Source organism: Mustela putorius, unplaced genomic scaffold (assembly GCF_011764305.1).
Source record: "Mustela putorius furo isolate JIRA1106 unplaced genomic scaffold, ASM1176430v1.1 tig00003858_pilon_pilon_pilon, whole genome shotgun sequence".
Classification (NCBI taxonomy): domain Eukaryota; kingdom Metazoa; phylum Chordata; class Mammalia; order Carnivora; family Mustelidae; genus Mustela; species Mustela putorius.
In genome coordinates this window covers 36,528,560-36,544,106 of record NW_025422010.1, presented here as the reverse complement: position 1 = coordinate 36,544,106, position 15,547 = coordinate 36,528,560, and the positions used below count along the sequence as shown (strand labels likewise).

The window sequence follows — 15,547 nt, the reverse complement described above, 5'->3', positions numbered from 1 at the left end:
GGCCAGGGTCGGGGGGTGACAGGCACTGGGTAGGCAAGAGAAGGCAGCCGAGGGTGCTGCAGGGAGACTGAACTAATTCAAAACCTCTTATCTGATCATTCTTCTGACGCTTGTGCCCAAACTTCATCATGGGAGTGTGTGTGCACACGTGCACACATACACACATCTATATCTATTTATCTATGCAGAAAGAGAGAGAGATTTTTATGAACTCACCTAACATAGAGATGAAGCCTAGAAGAGAATGTGTAAGAATACAAAAAATACAAAAACCAAAAAACAACCGTGGAATTGAGGGGAAAAAAAAATACATGGGGCATTGTAAATCTATTTAAAAACAAATTCTAAATGTCACACTATCTATCATCCTCTAACGGATCTCCTGCTGTGTCCTGCACGGTCTCCTTCCTGCTTCGGCCCCATGCTAGCTGGCATGGGCCATGCAAGAATATCTGTGTGTATTTTTCCACCGGCAGCCCTGAACAAATGACTGCGCTGGTTAATTTCCCAGTTTGCATTTTAGAATGAAGGAAGAGTGTGTCTTTGGCAGCAGGGGATTAAGCTAACACCCCTGTTGGCCCTGACAGCCTCTTGGATCTCTGTCGCTCTCAGCTCGGATGTTTTCTTGGGCTGCTGTCCTTCCTGTGGCGGTCAGCGTCCACAGACCCTATCCTTCCTGTGCATTGTCACACCTGCTTTCTGCAAAGCATCAGGAATTCATTCGGACTAATGCAAGAGCATCTGAGGGCAGCTTTTAGTGGATCGCTTGGACAAACAAAATAGCAAAGGGCTGGCCAGTGAAACTGCAAGTAGCCTTGACCGAGTGAGAGGTCTACAGGAAGAGGGTTGGGCAGGGGCTTGAGAGGAGTGCCCTTTCCCTAGGAGAGCATCCTACAAATTTCGGCCATTCATTCCTGGGCCAGACCATTCTGTTAAAGGGGAGAAGAGGGAGGGAGGTGGGAGACAGAAACATCATTCCAGAACCATCAGGGAGGTCGGTTATCATGGTCACTCATCATCTATATGATCTTCTAGGCGTGGTTCCACAAAGTCTAGAACCATACTGAAGCATAAACAGTAAAATCAGAAGTTATCACACAGACGCCTTATTAAAACTCAAAGTAGATGTGCAATCTATTCAAAGGATAGAACTCATTACTTTCTTAGATTTAAAAAAAAGAGAGAGAGAGAGGAGTATAAGGGCTCCTATGATTATGCTTTTTGACACAGACTTTGTTTCTATCTCTGGCCCTTGTCTGATGAAAAGTGGCTGGGGTTTGGGATTTGCAAAGGAGAAGCTTTCTGAGAAGGAAGAAGGCACAAGCAGGCATCAGTAACAGATAGATGGGACCAGCACAGGCCTGCCCATTGCAGCCCAAGACCTCTAACAAGACCCCATATAACAGGCAAAGCTTTAATAAGAAGCACCTTGTTTTCACTGTGCTAGAGGGGAACAGAGATGAGAAGTTCACTGAATACTGTTTTCTTAGCTCCACACTTTCCACGGGGCCATCATTCCCTCCCTCTAGCCTCTCCAATGCAAGTCTCTGTTTGGGGATTTGAAGGGGCAGCGGCATACAGTCTTAATATTCTTTATTAAAAATCAACTAAAAACACAAAAGGAGAGGCAGCCTGAAGAGCTTCCTCATGGCAGGGGGCCGATCTCTTGGGAAAAAAATGACCATCTATTGCTTTGTCTTGTGTCTTCCCCATTAGAGGCTCCTGGAGTGCTCCCTGGCATCATCTGTAATCACACATCCTCAGCAGAACTCTGAAAGAGTGATTCTTTTCTTTAATGAAAAAGATTGAGGCCACTGGGGAGGGGAGGGGAGGGCAGGGGCAGGGTGGAGAAGGGAAGAGAGGGAGAAGCCAGTATGTGAGTTTGACAAGGAGATAGGATATTCTTAAACTTCGTGTCACATATACATACGTGGAACAACTTAGCCCATGAACGTTTTAATTCTGTACTTTCAAAGACGTTTCCCCGAGAACACTAGGTAAATATATTTCCATTTCTGGTGAGCTTTCTGTATAACAGCATGTTAGTAAACTGGATTTCCAAATTGCTTACATTAGGGGACAAAGCTTCTCCCACAGATGACATTTTGAAAGGGACTTTGCAAACATCTCTGTCTTCTGTGTTCATTATATATCTATAATATCTAGCAGTGGAGGACTTGGGGAGTTAATCACTGCTAATAACGGTAAAGTGGTAATTCAACATAAGTAATCTGTTCTTTTCTCCAATGTCTCCTTCTCAGCTCCAGATTCATTATATGAAATGGGCTAATCCCTTCTACCCCTGGGCCTGAGCCCTGTTTATTCATTTATTCATTTAATGCATATTTATGAACAGGTCCTGAGTAGTCAATTGTGAACAAAACAGAAATGGATGTTAACTTCATCAAGTTTATATCTGAGTTGGGAAGACAGGCAATAAAAAAATAAATGAGCGTAAATGAGTATGTACATGCTGTGATAGGTTTCACAAGGGAAAAGGACCAGGTGTCATAAGAAAGACAAACAGGAACAGAGATAACTATTACAGATTTTGGAGGGGTGGGGGTCAGACAAGTCTCTCTGGAGGATGGAAAAGAGCCAGAGGGAAAGTATTCTAGATAGAGACAAAGCAGGTATGGAAAGATCCCAGGTCTGGCTTTCTTCTTGTTCTGGTATTTTCCCCTTCCTACTTTGCTTTTCGTCTTCCCTTCCTGATGGCCAAAAAGGACTGGACTTAGCTCTGGAAACCAGCAGCATGTATGGGCTCTACTTCTTCCCTGCAGAGTCCTCTGCTGGTCCCTCTGTATCCATCTGCTTCCACACGGTCTCCTTGACTGGACTTTATTGTGTCCCTAATGGTTCTGTTCCCAATTTCAACATGTAGATTTCTTCCCCCACACCATCAAGTGAATCCCTTATACCAGTGGGTGCTCTACAATTTAACTCAGCTCTGACATGATTTACTTACCTGGAGATAGCATCAGATGCCACAGGTTAAGGGCCCACTCCTAGAAGACTGTTCTCACTTAACACACCAACTGCAAATCCAGCTTATTCCCTGTAATCCTAACAGGCTATCAATCAGAGATTCCCAGGACTCCCACCTTGGGTTGAATTAATTTGGTACAGTGGCCCAAAGAACTCATAGAAATGTTTTACTTACTAGATTACTGGTTTATTACAAAAGGATACAACTCAGGAACAGACAGATGGAAGAGATGCATGTGGGAAAGGAAGCAAAGCTTACATGCCCTTTCTAGGCAAGCCACTCTTTTTGAATCTCTACCTGTTCACCAACCCAGAAGCTCTTTGAAGCCCATCTGTTGGGGATTTTTATGGAGGCTTCATTACATAAGGATCCCTGATCATATCATTAGCTATTGGCGACTGAACCCAATTTCTAGCCCCTCTGCATTCCCTGGACATTTAGTCATTTGTACCCTCATTCCACTAACAGGACCTACCTAGTGTCCAATTATGCCCATTAAGACAACAAATACCGTTTCTTTAAATCAAGTCAGAGTGACAGAGTGTTTATGAGCATAGGCTCTAGAGCCTGGCTTCTGACTTTGAATACCGGCTCAGCTATTAATTGGCTGTGTGACCTTAGGAAAAATGTAACTTTTTTCTCCCTTCATTTTCTCAACTGTAAAATGGGGTTATAGTGTTAACCTCACGGAGCAGTTAGAAGGATCAAAAAAAAAATACACATAAAATACTTAAAATGGTACATGGAACACTGAAAATATTATCTAAAGCTGCAAAGGAAATAAATTGGTAACTGGTTATGACACCCAGCATATATATTAGAAGGCTTAGCCCAAGAAGCATAAAATACTAGACTGTAAATACCAAAACTCTAGACATAAGATTAGAATTGGTCCACATTAAAGCTGAAGTGTTAACGAATTTTGTGCCATAAATTTCCTTACATTTTTCCTTTTTTTTTTTAAAAAAGATTGTATTTATTTATTTGAGAGAGAGGGAGTACATGTGTGAGAGTGTGAGAGAGCATGAGCAGGAGGGATGGGTAGAGGGAAAGAGAGAAACAGACTCTCTGCTGAGCAGGACCTGATCAAGACCTGAGCCAAAAGCAGATGCTTCACTGACTGAGCCACCCAGGTGCCCTTCCTGATGTATTTTTTCCTAATCTGAAGCAGGAGTAATATCACTTTGTATGGCAGGGCTGAACAGGGGCCAGCTGTCCTTGATTTCTGGAAAGGAGATATGTGGGGGTCCGACAAACTAAGTAGATGATTTTTTCCATCGTGGGCTCTAACTGTACCCTGTTTTCCTTTCACTGTCCACTGACACATTTGGGCTGGAAGATCCCTTATGCAGTTCTAGATACTCCATAATGCCAAATTTCTGTGCTTACAGATTTGAATAATTCAAATATGAAATGGTTGCTTCCTGAAAGGACCTCATTTATCTCTTAAAGATGCACGACAGAAACATACAAGAATCTTAATAGCAACATCTGACAATAAAGCACAACTCTATATGAATTTATTACATGAACAACAAGTGGATCCTACTGTGACATGGGAAGTCTTCTTGCAGGACGTGGAAATTAGATCAAGGCATAAAAGCCATAAGTTTAGGCTATTTGCTTTCCCAAAAGCACACTGCCAGTTTGAAATGCTGCTAGCATAGAAACACGATCGCCAACTCCAGCCAGCTACAGATTCCTGTCATTAGTAATAAATGACCATGGCAATCTTAGAAACGAATAGCATCCAGCGTTATAAAATGGCTCTATTCCCGATGATGTTTGTTTATGGGCAGCAATTAGAGCCCAGCTGCTATAGGGGGACACTCATATCCCCAGCTGGACTTCAGGAAATGTGGCCTTTCATGAAAGAGACCAAGAAATTGGACTGGATTTATATGCACTAAAAGAAGTGTACCTTGCAAAGATGTGTCAAAAATGCTGTATAAAATCACAAGTCCCCTCTGGCTCATCCTGACACCCCAATCGTACCAGCCTGAGTAGTGGCGAACTTCATTTATTTAACAAAAGAGGACCTGTCCAGGGACTGCCACAGGCTACAAAAGAAAAGCAACAAGAACTTACATTTGGATTTTAGACCCAAACCTCTCTCTTCAAGGAGCTTCAATTTCCAGATCCTTGATCCAATAAGGAATTGATACAGTCTAAGGTCATGGGGATAGCAAAGGGAGAGGGAAAGCTGGTATCAAATGGGAGGAGGAAGCCACAGGAGAAAACTAGTGGAAAGTTATGTGGGAAGTAAATGTAACTCCAAAGATGCATTCCTGAATAAGAGTAGGGTGGTTTTGTCCCAGAGAATGTGCAGGCTGCATTTCTAATATCAGTGCTATTTTTATCCTATATCCATTCCTCTGATCTCAGGTTCTGGTACCCCTTGACCTGGAAGGATGTGGGGTGTATTTGTAGTTGGCATGTGAAGAGATTTGTCATTGGATGGAAGGCAGGATCCATTGGGAAGACTTTCTCCTTATGTTTCATTTTCCAAAAAACCCTTACTCATTCAGAAGATTATCCTAAGTGTCCCAGACTGAGGTCATTTTAAAGACTTCCTGGGCCTCTCAATTAATGGTTTCATTAATTTGCTTTTTGGCCTCAAGAGCTATTTGATTTGATGATTGATAAAGGTGGATTTGAGAACAGAAGGGTGACTTCTTTGGGGGAACTGTGCCTGGTGAAGCAGATTCCTTCACCACATCAAAAACTAATGATGTATTGTATGGTGACTAAAATAACATAACAAAAAAAATATTTTAAAAAAGGGAAGAAAATAACTAGAAGCCATATTTCTTGCAAACTGAATTCAGGGACCTGGAATTGTGTCCACCCCTGAGAGAGTTCAAACAGCTGAGAGGAAAGAGTTCTATTATCTCTGAATCAGGACTCTCAGTATTCATGACATCCAAGTGACATATTTTCTTAACAGCTGGAACTACCCATTTTTTAAAAATTGTTTCTTAGAAAAGCAGCAAAATCAAATTCAAATAAGTAGTTAATTGCAACATTCATTTAAAAGCATCCCTCTGTCTTTAGGACTGAAGGAAACACATCATTCCATTGTCACCTTCTTTGTGATACTAGACTGGAGGCCCCTGACCTCCCCTTACCCAGAACCAGAGGGCAGGCAGCCCGGGCTCCTGCAATAGAGAACGGACCCACACACTGGACAGGATCACACTTGTTGTACTGAATTACACTTAGCGGTCCCCACAGCAGCCTTTAAAACTCTTTTTTTTTTTTCCTGATAGCATAACCTATGAAAGTGCCCCAATAGCATAAGTATATTAACTGCATGTATGCACCAAAGGAGATAACATTTCAAATAATAGGCCAGACTATCTAGCTTTATCACGTGTAACATACCTTTTGAAATTAAAAGCAAGATTATCCCTTAAATGCTTGGGAAGCCACAGTTAATCCTCATCTTCATGAGGAAACATGAAAGGACACTCTTAACCAACACTGGCTCAAGGTTTCAGGAGTCATTATTTTGAGGGGTAAATTTGGTGCTCCCATAGTGAGACGAATCCACATCACTATTCTAGATGGTTTCCACTGGTCATAGCAAAAAGGCATTTTTTTTCCACCATAGCATGTCTGCGTTGTTCTTTTCAGTATCAAATCCACTGAAGATTCTGAACAGTGTTGCCTCAGCATTGAGGAACTGGAAACTGCAAACCATAGTTTGTGGCCACAGATCTCAAACACACAGATGATAATACTGATGGTGTGATTTTTTGGTTGTAGAGTATTTCTAAGTGGGTATCATTGTCTTTGCACAATAGTAAACCAGCGTGTTCTGTTTCCCAATAAGCCTATAGCTTGTTTTCCCATGTTTAGGAAAAAACATGGGGCAATCTACCTGAAAGACAAGGAAGCCTAGTGCTGAATGCTAAATGAGGAATTCACTTCTCATTTGTAGGCCATTCTGATTCTGATTATCATGTCAGAATCAGAACAGAGTGGGGTGAAGGAAGACATCTCATATGATCTGTAGCATGCTAGAACTTCACAGCTAACTTATTAAATCACAAAACACACTGGTCTAATTTTGATCAGATATTTCTGATTTGTTGATATAAGACCCTGCCTTTCTCAAGCAGGTGTGAGTTAAAATTTTCTTGCCGATCTTATTTCTTTAGAGATTTATTTATTTAAGGGGAGCCAGGCAGAAGGAGAGAATCTCAGACTCCCCACAGAGCACAGAGCCTGATGTAGGGCTCGATCCTACAACCCATGAAATTATGACCTGAGCCAAAACCAAGAGTTGGACGTTCAACAAATTGAGCCACGTAGGTGCCCTAAGACTTTCTTGCTAATTTTAAAGTAAGCTTCTACATGTATCTGATAAAATGATTTAATCTATTTATCTATCTACACACATACATACACACACAAACACACTTCAAAATATGTGCCCAAACTTACAGTTGGATCATTTAAAACTGAACTCTGAAAATGTTTTAAATGTGCCTGGAATTTAATTTGTAGGTATGATTCAGTGATGACATTGAAAGGTCAATGCCTTTGAAAACAGAGTTTATTACTTACAATGCCCAAGAGGAGGAAGTATACCACACCATACAGAGCCATATGGAGAAGCACCAGCTCACCAGGAGACAGAAGGAGTGAGGGGAAAGCTTGGGGGGAGCCATTATTACTAAAGTGGAGGGAAAGTGTGGGGCAGGGACATCTCTTATGAGGCAGGAAGAAAAATACAGATGTTAAGGTTTGTTGTGAGGGTATTAAATAAGATTTTTGTGTACCTATCAAAGCACAGGGATGGCACAGCTATGAAAAAACTTTGGTTATTAGTTTGGCCCATGCCTCCAAGATGCCAAATAATCAATTACAGAATATTAATAATTCCACAACAATGTAGACTAACACTCATCAACTTACATGTCTTTTCTATTTAACAATAAGTAGCCTTTAAAGTATTTGAAATAATGTTTATGAAATATTACCAAATTTCATATAGATACTTTAGAAGAACTTTGAAATTTTCTTCAAAACCTTGGTTTTCTCCAACCGCACTAACAAAATTACATTTCACTTTTTTTTCTTTCCTTTAATGCATGAGTAAATAATCAGTATTTTTCCCTCTCAGATAGCATTCTATTTCATCCTTATTCCTAATCTGGTTAATTAACTATCAAATGTACAATTTTGAACCATGTAACCTTATTTTACAGCAGTTACAGTATGTATTTTGGTAGAAAGCCATTCACCTTTTAAAAACTTCACTCAAGGCTAACCAGATACTATTCAACACATAAAAGATCATTTGCTTCCATTAAGGTTGGGAATGGGCTCTCGTTACTCTTAAACTGCTGTTTGTTGGTGTTGCGCATACAGGAGAGAGAGAGAGAATTTAAAGGGTTCAATTAGTATTCTGTGATAATCTGCTCATCACACCGAAACAGCACCTAAGCAGAGGGCTTGACATTCAGAATCAATACTGTGCTGAACATTTACGTGTCACAGCAAATATCAATAGGCCCAAAGTCGTTCATGTGCTGGGCAAAGTCTGACTGGCAATGCAACCAGAATGGCCAATGTATTTTCAAGTTCCTCCCACCAGATCTTTCCCCTCATTCACAGCCAGACATTGGAATACCACAGGGTCAACACACATAGAGACCCACATCGGTTCAGTTCACTTGATCTTCCTAGGAGGGCAGCAGTTCACCCCCTGTCACACCGGACTTAAACTCAAGTTACCAGTTTATGGATCTGACATTCCCATCCAAGCACACAGGCTTCTCCTCTTTAAGTTTATGCTTTTATTTATGATGTGATAACATAAGAAATTTTAAAAAATAGCATTTAAACTAACTGAACATAAACAATATCCATAATTTGACCAATGTGATGTGTACATGACTTTTTTAGACTGAGCAGATATTGCCAAAATAACCTTATCACATAACCATTTTCTTCTGGTGATGGAGAATAGGGTTGTGTTCAGGACAGTGAAGGTGACTAGGATAGGATGATCTGAAGTGCTAACACCTCCATGAATTCCCTATTTAAACTCTGAGCCTTAGTTTCCTTCTTGGACAAGGGAAGAAAATTATCCATGTTTTACCTATCTTGTAGTAATTAGATGAGATCATTAGAAGGAGCTATGCAAATATTCCATGTTATTAGCCGTGTCTCTCCCTTTGTTGTAAGGTTTGGATTTAATTTAATTTATTTTGCTATCTAATCATTTGTTGTAAGGTTTGGATTTAATTTAATTTATTTTGCTATCTAATCATTATTTTAAAGTGGTGTAGTTAAATTTGGCCAAACAGCTTGTTTGATTTATTTATTTATTTATTTATTTATTTTTAAAAGATTTTATGTATTTGTTTTTTTTTTAAGATCTATTTATTTATTTATTTGACAGACAGAAATCACAAGTAGGCAGAGAGGCAGGCAGAGAGAGAGGAGGAAGCAGGCTCCCTGCTGAGCAGAGAGCTTGATGCAGGGCTCCATCCCAGCACCCTGGGATCATGACCTGAGCCGAAGGCAAAGGCTTAACCCCCTGAGCCACCCAGATACCCCTGGCCAAACAGCTTGTTATCAACTAAAGAACAGTTATTTGTATTCACTACTTCTTGTTTTAAGTAGATTGTCTCTACAGATACTCTGTTTTTTTTAATTTTTAATTTTTAATTTTTTTCAAGGCGCCTCTGCCTTTGGCTCAGGTCATGATCCCAGGGTCCTGGGATCAAGCTCTGTGTCGGGCTCTCCACTCAGCGGGGAGCCAGCTTCCTCCTCTCTCTCTGCCTGTCTCTCTGCCTACTTGTGATCTCTATCAAATAAATAAATAAAATCTATAATTTTTTTTATTTTTTATTAACATATAATATTAGCCCCAGTGGTAAAGGTCTTCTACAGATATTCTTAATAATCTTTTTTTTTAAGATTTTATTTATTTGACAGAGAGAGAGAGATCACAAGTATGCAGAGAGGCAGGCAGAGAAAGAGAGGAGGAAGCAGGCTCCCTGCAGAGCAGAGAGCCCAATGCGGGGCTCGATCCCAGGACCCTGAGACCATGACCTGAGCCGAAGGCAGAGGCTTTAACCCACTGAGCCACCCAGGTGCCCCCAGATATTCTTAAAACAGTTCATTTAAAGATTGGTCTTTCAATGTTCAGTAACATTGATGAACAGAGATAATCCCTCACACCCTAGTCTTAATTTTTCTCAAAATTCAAGTATCAAACAACAACAACAAAAAATCAAGGATATACTGACCAGGTGTTAGACATCAGAAACAAAGTCCGGCAATCCCAGGAGACCAAGGCTTCTGCATTCAGACACTTCCCACCCAACAGCTGAGTCAAAACAAAGTTCTATTGGTGGTGTTAGAGGATTATGGAGGTGGGCATTAGCATTCACTTTTTTCAAATTTGTATTCTTACTATTCAGTAAATACCCACTGTGTGTAAGCTCACTTGTAATAATGGAGAATATAAAAATGACTAAGGCACAACCCCTTGTGAAAAAGCATCTGTGAAACAACATTACAGACTGTGAAAAATTCCCTAGACCTCTCTCAACAAGGTCTTCAGTCTGGACTTGTCCCACAATAGTATTCTGAGTCTCAACCACCTGTAGTAGGGTCATTAGTGCCCCCTCCCCAGCAAAAATCGCATATAGCCAGAACCTACCAATGTGACCTTAGGTAGAAACAGGACCTTTGCAGATACAGTGATGCTAAGATGAAGTCAAGTTGGATTAGAGTACATGGTCTTACGAGAGGGAAATTTAGAAACAGGAGAAACATGGGGGAGAAGGCCATGTGCAGATAGAAATGGAGACCAGAGAAATGGACCTGTAAGCTAAGGAATGTCAAGGACTGCCGGCAAACACCAGAAGCTATGAAGAGGAAGGAAAGATTCTTTCCCAGACTCTTCAGAGGAAGGACTGCCTTGCCAACAACTTGAGTTTAGACTTCTAGCCTCCAGAACTGTGAGAAAATAAATATCTATTGTTTTAAGCTACCCAGTTTATACTATTTTGTTAGGACAGCCCCAGAAAACTCATATACTAAGGACATTAAGACCTGCTATTTCTCCTTTAGAGCAAATGTCATTTAGATAGTGAGGGAAATTGATTCAACAGATATCAATATAGTATAAAATAGGATTGAGTGCCAAAAGGATTAGAAAGGAATAGAGAGATCAGAGGACAAGGAAATTACAGAACGGAATACTTGATTAAAGTTAATTTCTTAGGGTTAATTATGTAACACTTAATCTAACTTACTTTACTGAGAAAGTCCTGAATAAATGTCACTTGAGCACTGACAACATTAATATTCTCTTTAGGGATTCTACTCACTGGGACACTCCGTGCGGCTGGCCTTGCCTCACTTTCCCATCACACTTTTCTTTCCCAGCTTCCACCAAGAGGGTCTGTCAGTCTCCCAAGATCCCAGCCTCAGCCCACAGCCATATCTGATCAGTCTGAAGGCAGGATAACTCCATCATTTGCTACAATTTATAAAGGGAGAGAAGAGGGGAGAGGAAGTCAAGTTGTCTAAAATGTCAGGCATCACAGTAATTACTTTTACATATATAGATGAAATCACTTGTTCATTCAACACTCATAGATATCTTGTCTGTTTTTATTAAGTATCTCTTAAGTGCCTAGCATTAAACCAATTTGGGGGGATTCTCAGTTGGACAAGAGAGTAGCAATCCCTGTCCCCTTTACCATTGATCGTCTTTTTTGCCTGATTTGGGGAGTTACACCTTCATCTGCCTGCTGGGTTCCTGTGTTGCCTCGAAGCCTCACCTGACACCAGGCCCAACTTCTGTCAGCATTTCAAGTTCCGTAAAGCACCTTCACTGACCTGCCTCTCTTAAATGTGTCCAGTTGACCAGTTTCGGCTCCTCCTTGACCACTCATATCACTCCACAGTTTCCCCTGTTGTCTTTGATAAGGCCTCATCTCCACTGTTACCAAAGTCAAGCCTAGAACCTTGTAATGGCTGAGGATCTTTGGCTAGCATCCGCCAACTTTCCTTCCCTAGAGCCACATTCTCCCCCTAATATGTCGCATTCCCCTAAATCATTTATTCAATCTGTCAGAGAGGCATTGACTATTTACGTAGAACTGACTATCCGCCTGAAACTACTCTCAAGACATGGTGCTAACCATGATAGCTACAGTTTTTCTGTCATGGAGCTCAGGTTCTACATTAATAGGCCAAAAGAAAGAAAAAGAACAACAGCAACAACAAAAATCCAAGTGGTACACAGGTAAATAAAACTCTGCCCGGACCAAGACAACATGTCTGGAAAACAAAACAAACCAAATTCAGGGTGATGAAAGAGGAGGTTGAGTAAGACCTTCCTAAGGAGATGTCATTCAAATCAATATTAAAACCACCACCACCACCTCTACCACAAGAAAAACTAGCCCTATGATTATGGGTAAAAGCACACAAGGCCCAGCAAAGAGCTTGTGCAAAAATCCTGAAGAACACCACCACATGTTATGTTCCAAAAACAGAAGACATACAGGCAAAGCATAGTTGAAAAATGACAAAATCGACTATATCAATTTCCTATTACTGGCACATATTACAAGAGACAATGCAAGTTATAGTTCTAGAGCTCTAGAACTATAGTTTTAGACCCATTTCAGATGGGTCTCACTGGTTAACATCAGTGGGTCTCACTGGGTCTCACGGGCTAACATCAAGGTGTCAGCTGAGCAGTATTCCTTTTGGAGGCCCCAGGGGAAAATCCGTTTTCCTGCTTTTTTCCAGTATCCAGAAGCCACCTGTATGCCTTGGTCTGTGGTTCCCCTCTACAGATCACACCATTCCAGCTTCTGCTTCCATCATCACATCTCATCCTCTGATTCTGACTTCCTGCTTCTGTACTATGAGGACACTTCTGATTACACTGAGCCTACCTAGATAACTCTGGTCAATCTCTCTCTCTCTCTCTCTCTCTCTCTCTCTCACACACACACACACACACACGCAGACATCTGTCTATCCATGAAAATGGAAAGATACAAGAGGTTTTAGGAATAAAAGTGTTGTTTGACAACTTTTATTTTTAAAAAAGATCACCCAAACCATTACGTGGAAAAAGAATTCAGGATGGGAGAGAGGTCTGATTAGAATCAGGGAGAAAGGGGCACCTGGGTGGCTCAGTGGTTTGGGCTGCTGCCTTTGGCTCGGGTCATGATCTCAGGGTCCTGGGATCGAGCCCCGCATCGGGCTCCCTGCTCCGCAGGAAGCCTGCTTCCCTCTCTCTCTCTCTCTCTCTGCCTGCCTCTCTGCCTACTTGTGATCTCTGTCCTTCAGATAAATAAATAAAATCTTAAAAAAAAAAAAAAAGAATCAGGGAGAAAAGGGGCGCCTGGGTGGCTCAGTGGGTTAAAACCTCTGCCTTCAGCTCGGGTGATGATCCCAGGGTCCTGGGATCGAGCCCCACACCAGGCGCTCTGCTCGGCAGGAAGCCTGCTTCCTCCTCTCTCTCTCTCTGTCTGCCTCTCTGCCTACTTGTGATCTCTGTCTTTCAAAAAAACAAAAACAAAAACAAACAAACAAACAAAAGAATCAGGGAGAAAAGATGTTACCCTTGCAAACTGGGTAAGAAAATGGCAAATGTCGAGACTAGAATGGTGGCAGTAGACATGACGATTAGAAGGAAAATCCAATTCTATCAGCTAGGCTAGACAGACTATAAAATGAAGAGTGAAGGAAAGATAAGAATCAATGATGACTCATAAATTTTTAAAAATTTAGTTTATGGGGGCACCTGGCTGGCTCAGTGGATTAAAGCCTCTGCCCTCAGCTCAGGTCATGATCCAGGTTCCTGAGATGGAGCCCCGCATCAGGCTTTCTGCTCAGCAGGGAGCCTGCTTCCCCCTCTCTCTCTCTCTGCCTACTGATCTCTGTCTGTAAAATAAATAAATCTTTAAAAAAAAAATAGTTTATGATGATGTTATTTACTGAGATGGGAGACTAATGGAGAAGCTAGGGAGGGAGTTAGAATTCTATCTGAACATGTTAAAATTTAATTGTCTATGAGAAAGTAAAGGAGAGATGTATAATTAGTTTCTCATCTGAGTCTAGAAGTCAGAGAGGAACTGGGCTAAAGAAATTAATCTGGGAGTTATCTAAATAAAGATAACTTCCAAACTGTGATTGAGGAAGTCACCTAAGAAGAAAGCCCAAGTGAGGAGGGCGGAGGAGAGGGAGGAGAAGGAAAGAAGAAAAGGGAAGAGGCGAGTTCTTATCATAGAGGATTCCTTGAACTCTCAGACACCAATTGTTAGTCTCTGACCTTTTTAGACTCAGCTATCATGGTACACTTGGCCTCCTACTTCTCTGACTGATTCTTCTAGTCCTTCCAATTTACATTCTTACCCGCCTGGGATACTATACACGCTTCTCTTTCCCATTTGAACTCAAATTTCATTTACCTGTTCTCTACAGTCGCCATCAATAATTCCTACTGGTCATTAAATGTGACTTTTTCTATGTTTCTTAGTTACCGACTTCCAGATGAAGCTACTTCCTCATCTAAGGGTCACCTATTAAAATACTAATCCCTTTCTAGGAGAAAAGCCTCAGGTTCCCACAGTCCTAGGATTATCACAAAACCTTTCAGGAAATGTCTTAGAATCCAATAAAGTCAGAAGAGAGTTTGAGAAATCCAGTTTAAGGTCTTTTATCTTACATATAGGGACACTGAGGCTTCAAATTGTATTTAATATATATACATATTTTAAGATTTTATTTATTTATTTGACAGACAGAGATCACAAGTAGGCAGAGACAGGCAGAGAGAGAGAGGAGGAAGCAGGCTCCCCGCCAAGCAGAGAGCCCGATGCAGGGCTCGATCCCAGGACCCTGGGATCATGACCTGAGCCGAACGCAGAGGCTTAACCCACTGAGCCACCCAGGCATCCCTGTATTTAATATTTTACAAACAGATGCAGACCGAGAACAAGAACTCAGGCAGCAACAACCTTCACGTGACAAAGATGCTTTCTACTAAACCATGTTATTTTCAGACAGAAATAACAATCTGACACCAACATGTTCTTGTCCCCATAGACAATGATGACAAAGGCTATGGAATCTCAGTGCTTTTTCTGTACTGTGAGACTTAAGACAAAAAAACAAACAAACCTTTCCTGGAGATGACTAAGCCCTCGGATATCTCTTCATGCAAAGAAGAAATTGGGGATAATCGTGCTGCCCTAACTAGAAGAAAGAGTTAACATGATTGTCTCCATCATATTATGCTAATGAAAGATGTCCAAACAGCAACCCTGTAGACTTAAATTGCTCTCTTCTAGAAAAAGACAGAACTCTAGGTTTCAACGCATATTTAAAAGGAAGACCGGAGACATGCTAATTCAATTTCTACAACTGATTCAATCTCTGATCCTCTTCCAGATTTCCAGCAGCTCCCGATGATCATCAATTGTGAAGGTGTGTTTTGGCTATGCTAGGAACTTAACTAAGACCAGTAACTCATTTCATAAGTCACCAAGCAGTTGACAAAGG

At 41.1% G+C, this 15,547-nt stretch overlaps 1 long non-coding RNA gene across 2 annotated transcripts in view; it reads right to left on the bottom strand.

Moving 5' to 3' along the window:
* LOC101679351 overlaps positions 1-11,490 on the bottom strand; it is a 72,236-nt gene extending 60,746 nt beyond the window's left edge. For both annotated transcript variants that reach the window (XR_006602101.1, XR_006602102.1), the window contains exon 1: positions 11,347-11,490. This is a non-coding gene — a long non-coding RNA (uncharacterized LOC101679351). The remainder of the gene's footprint in view (positions 1-11,346) is intronic.
* Between the last annotated feature and the right edge of the window lie 4,057 nt (positions 11,491-15,547).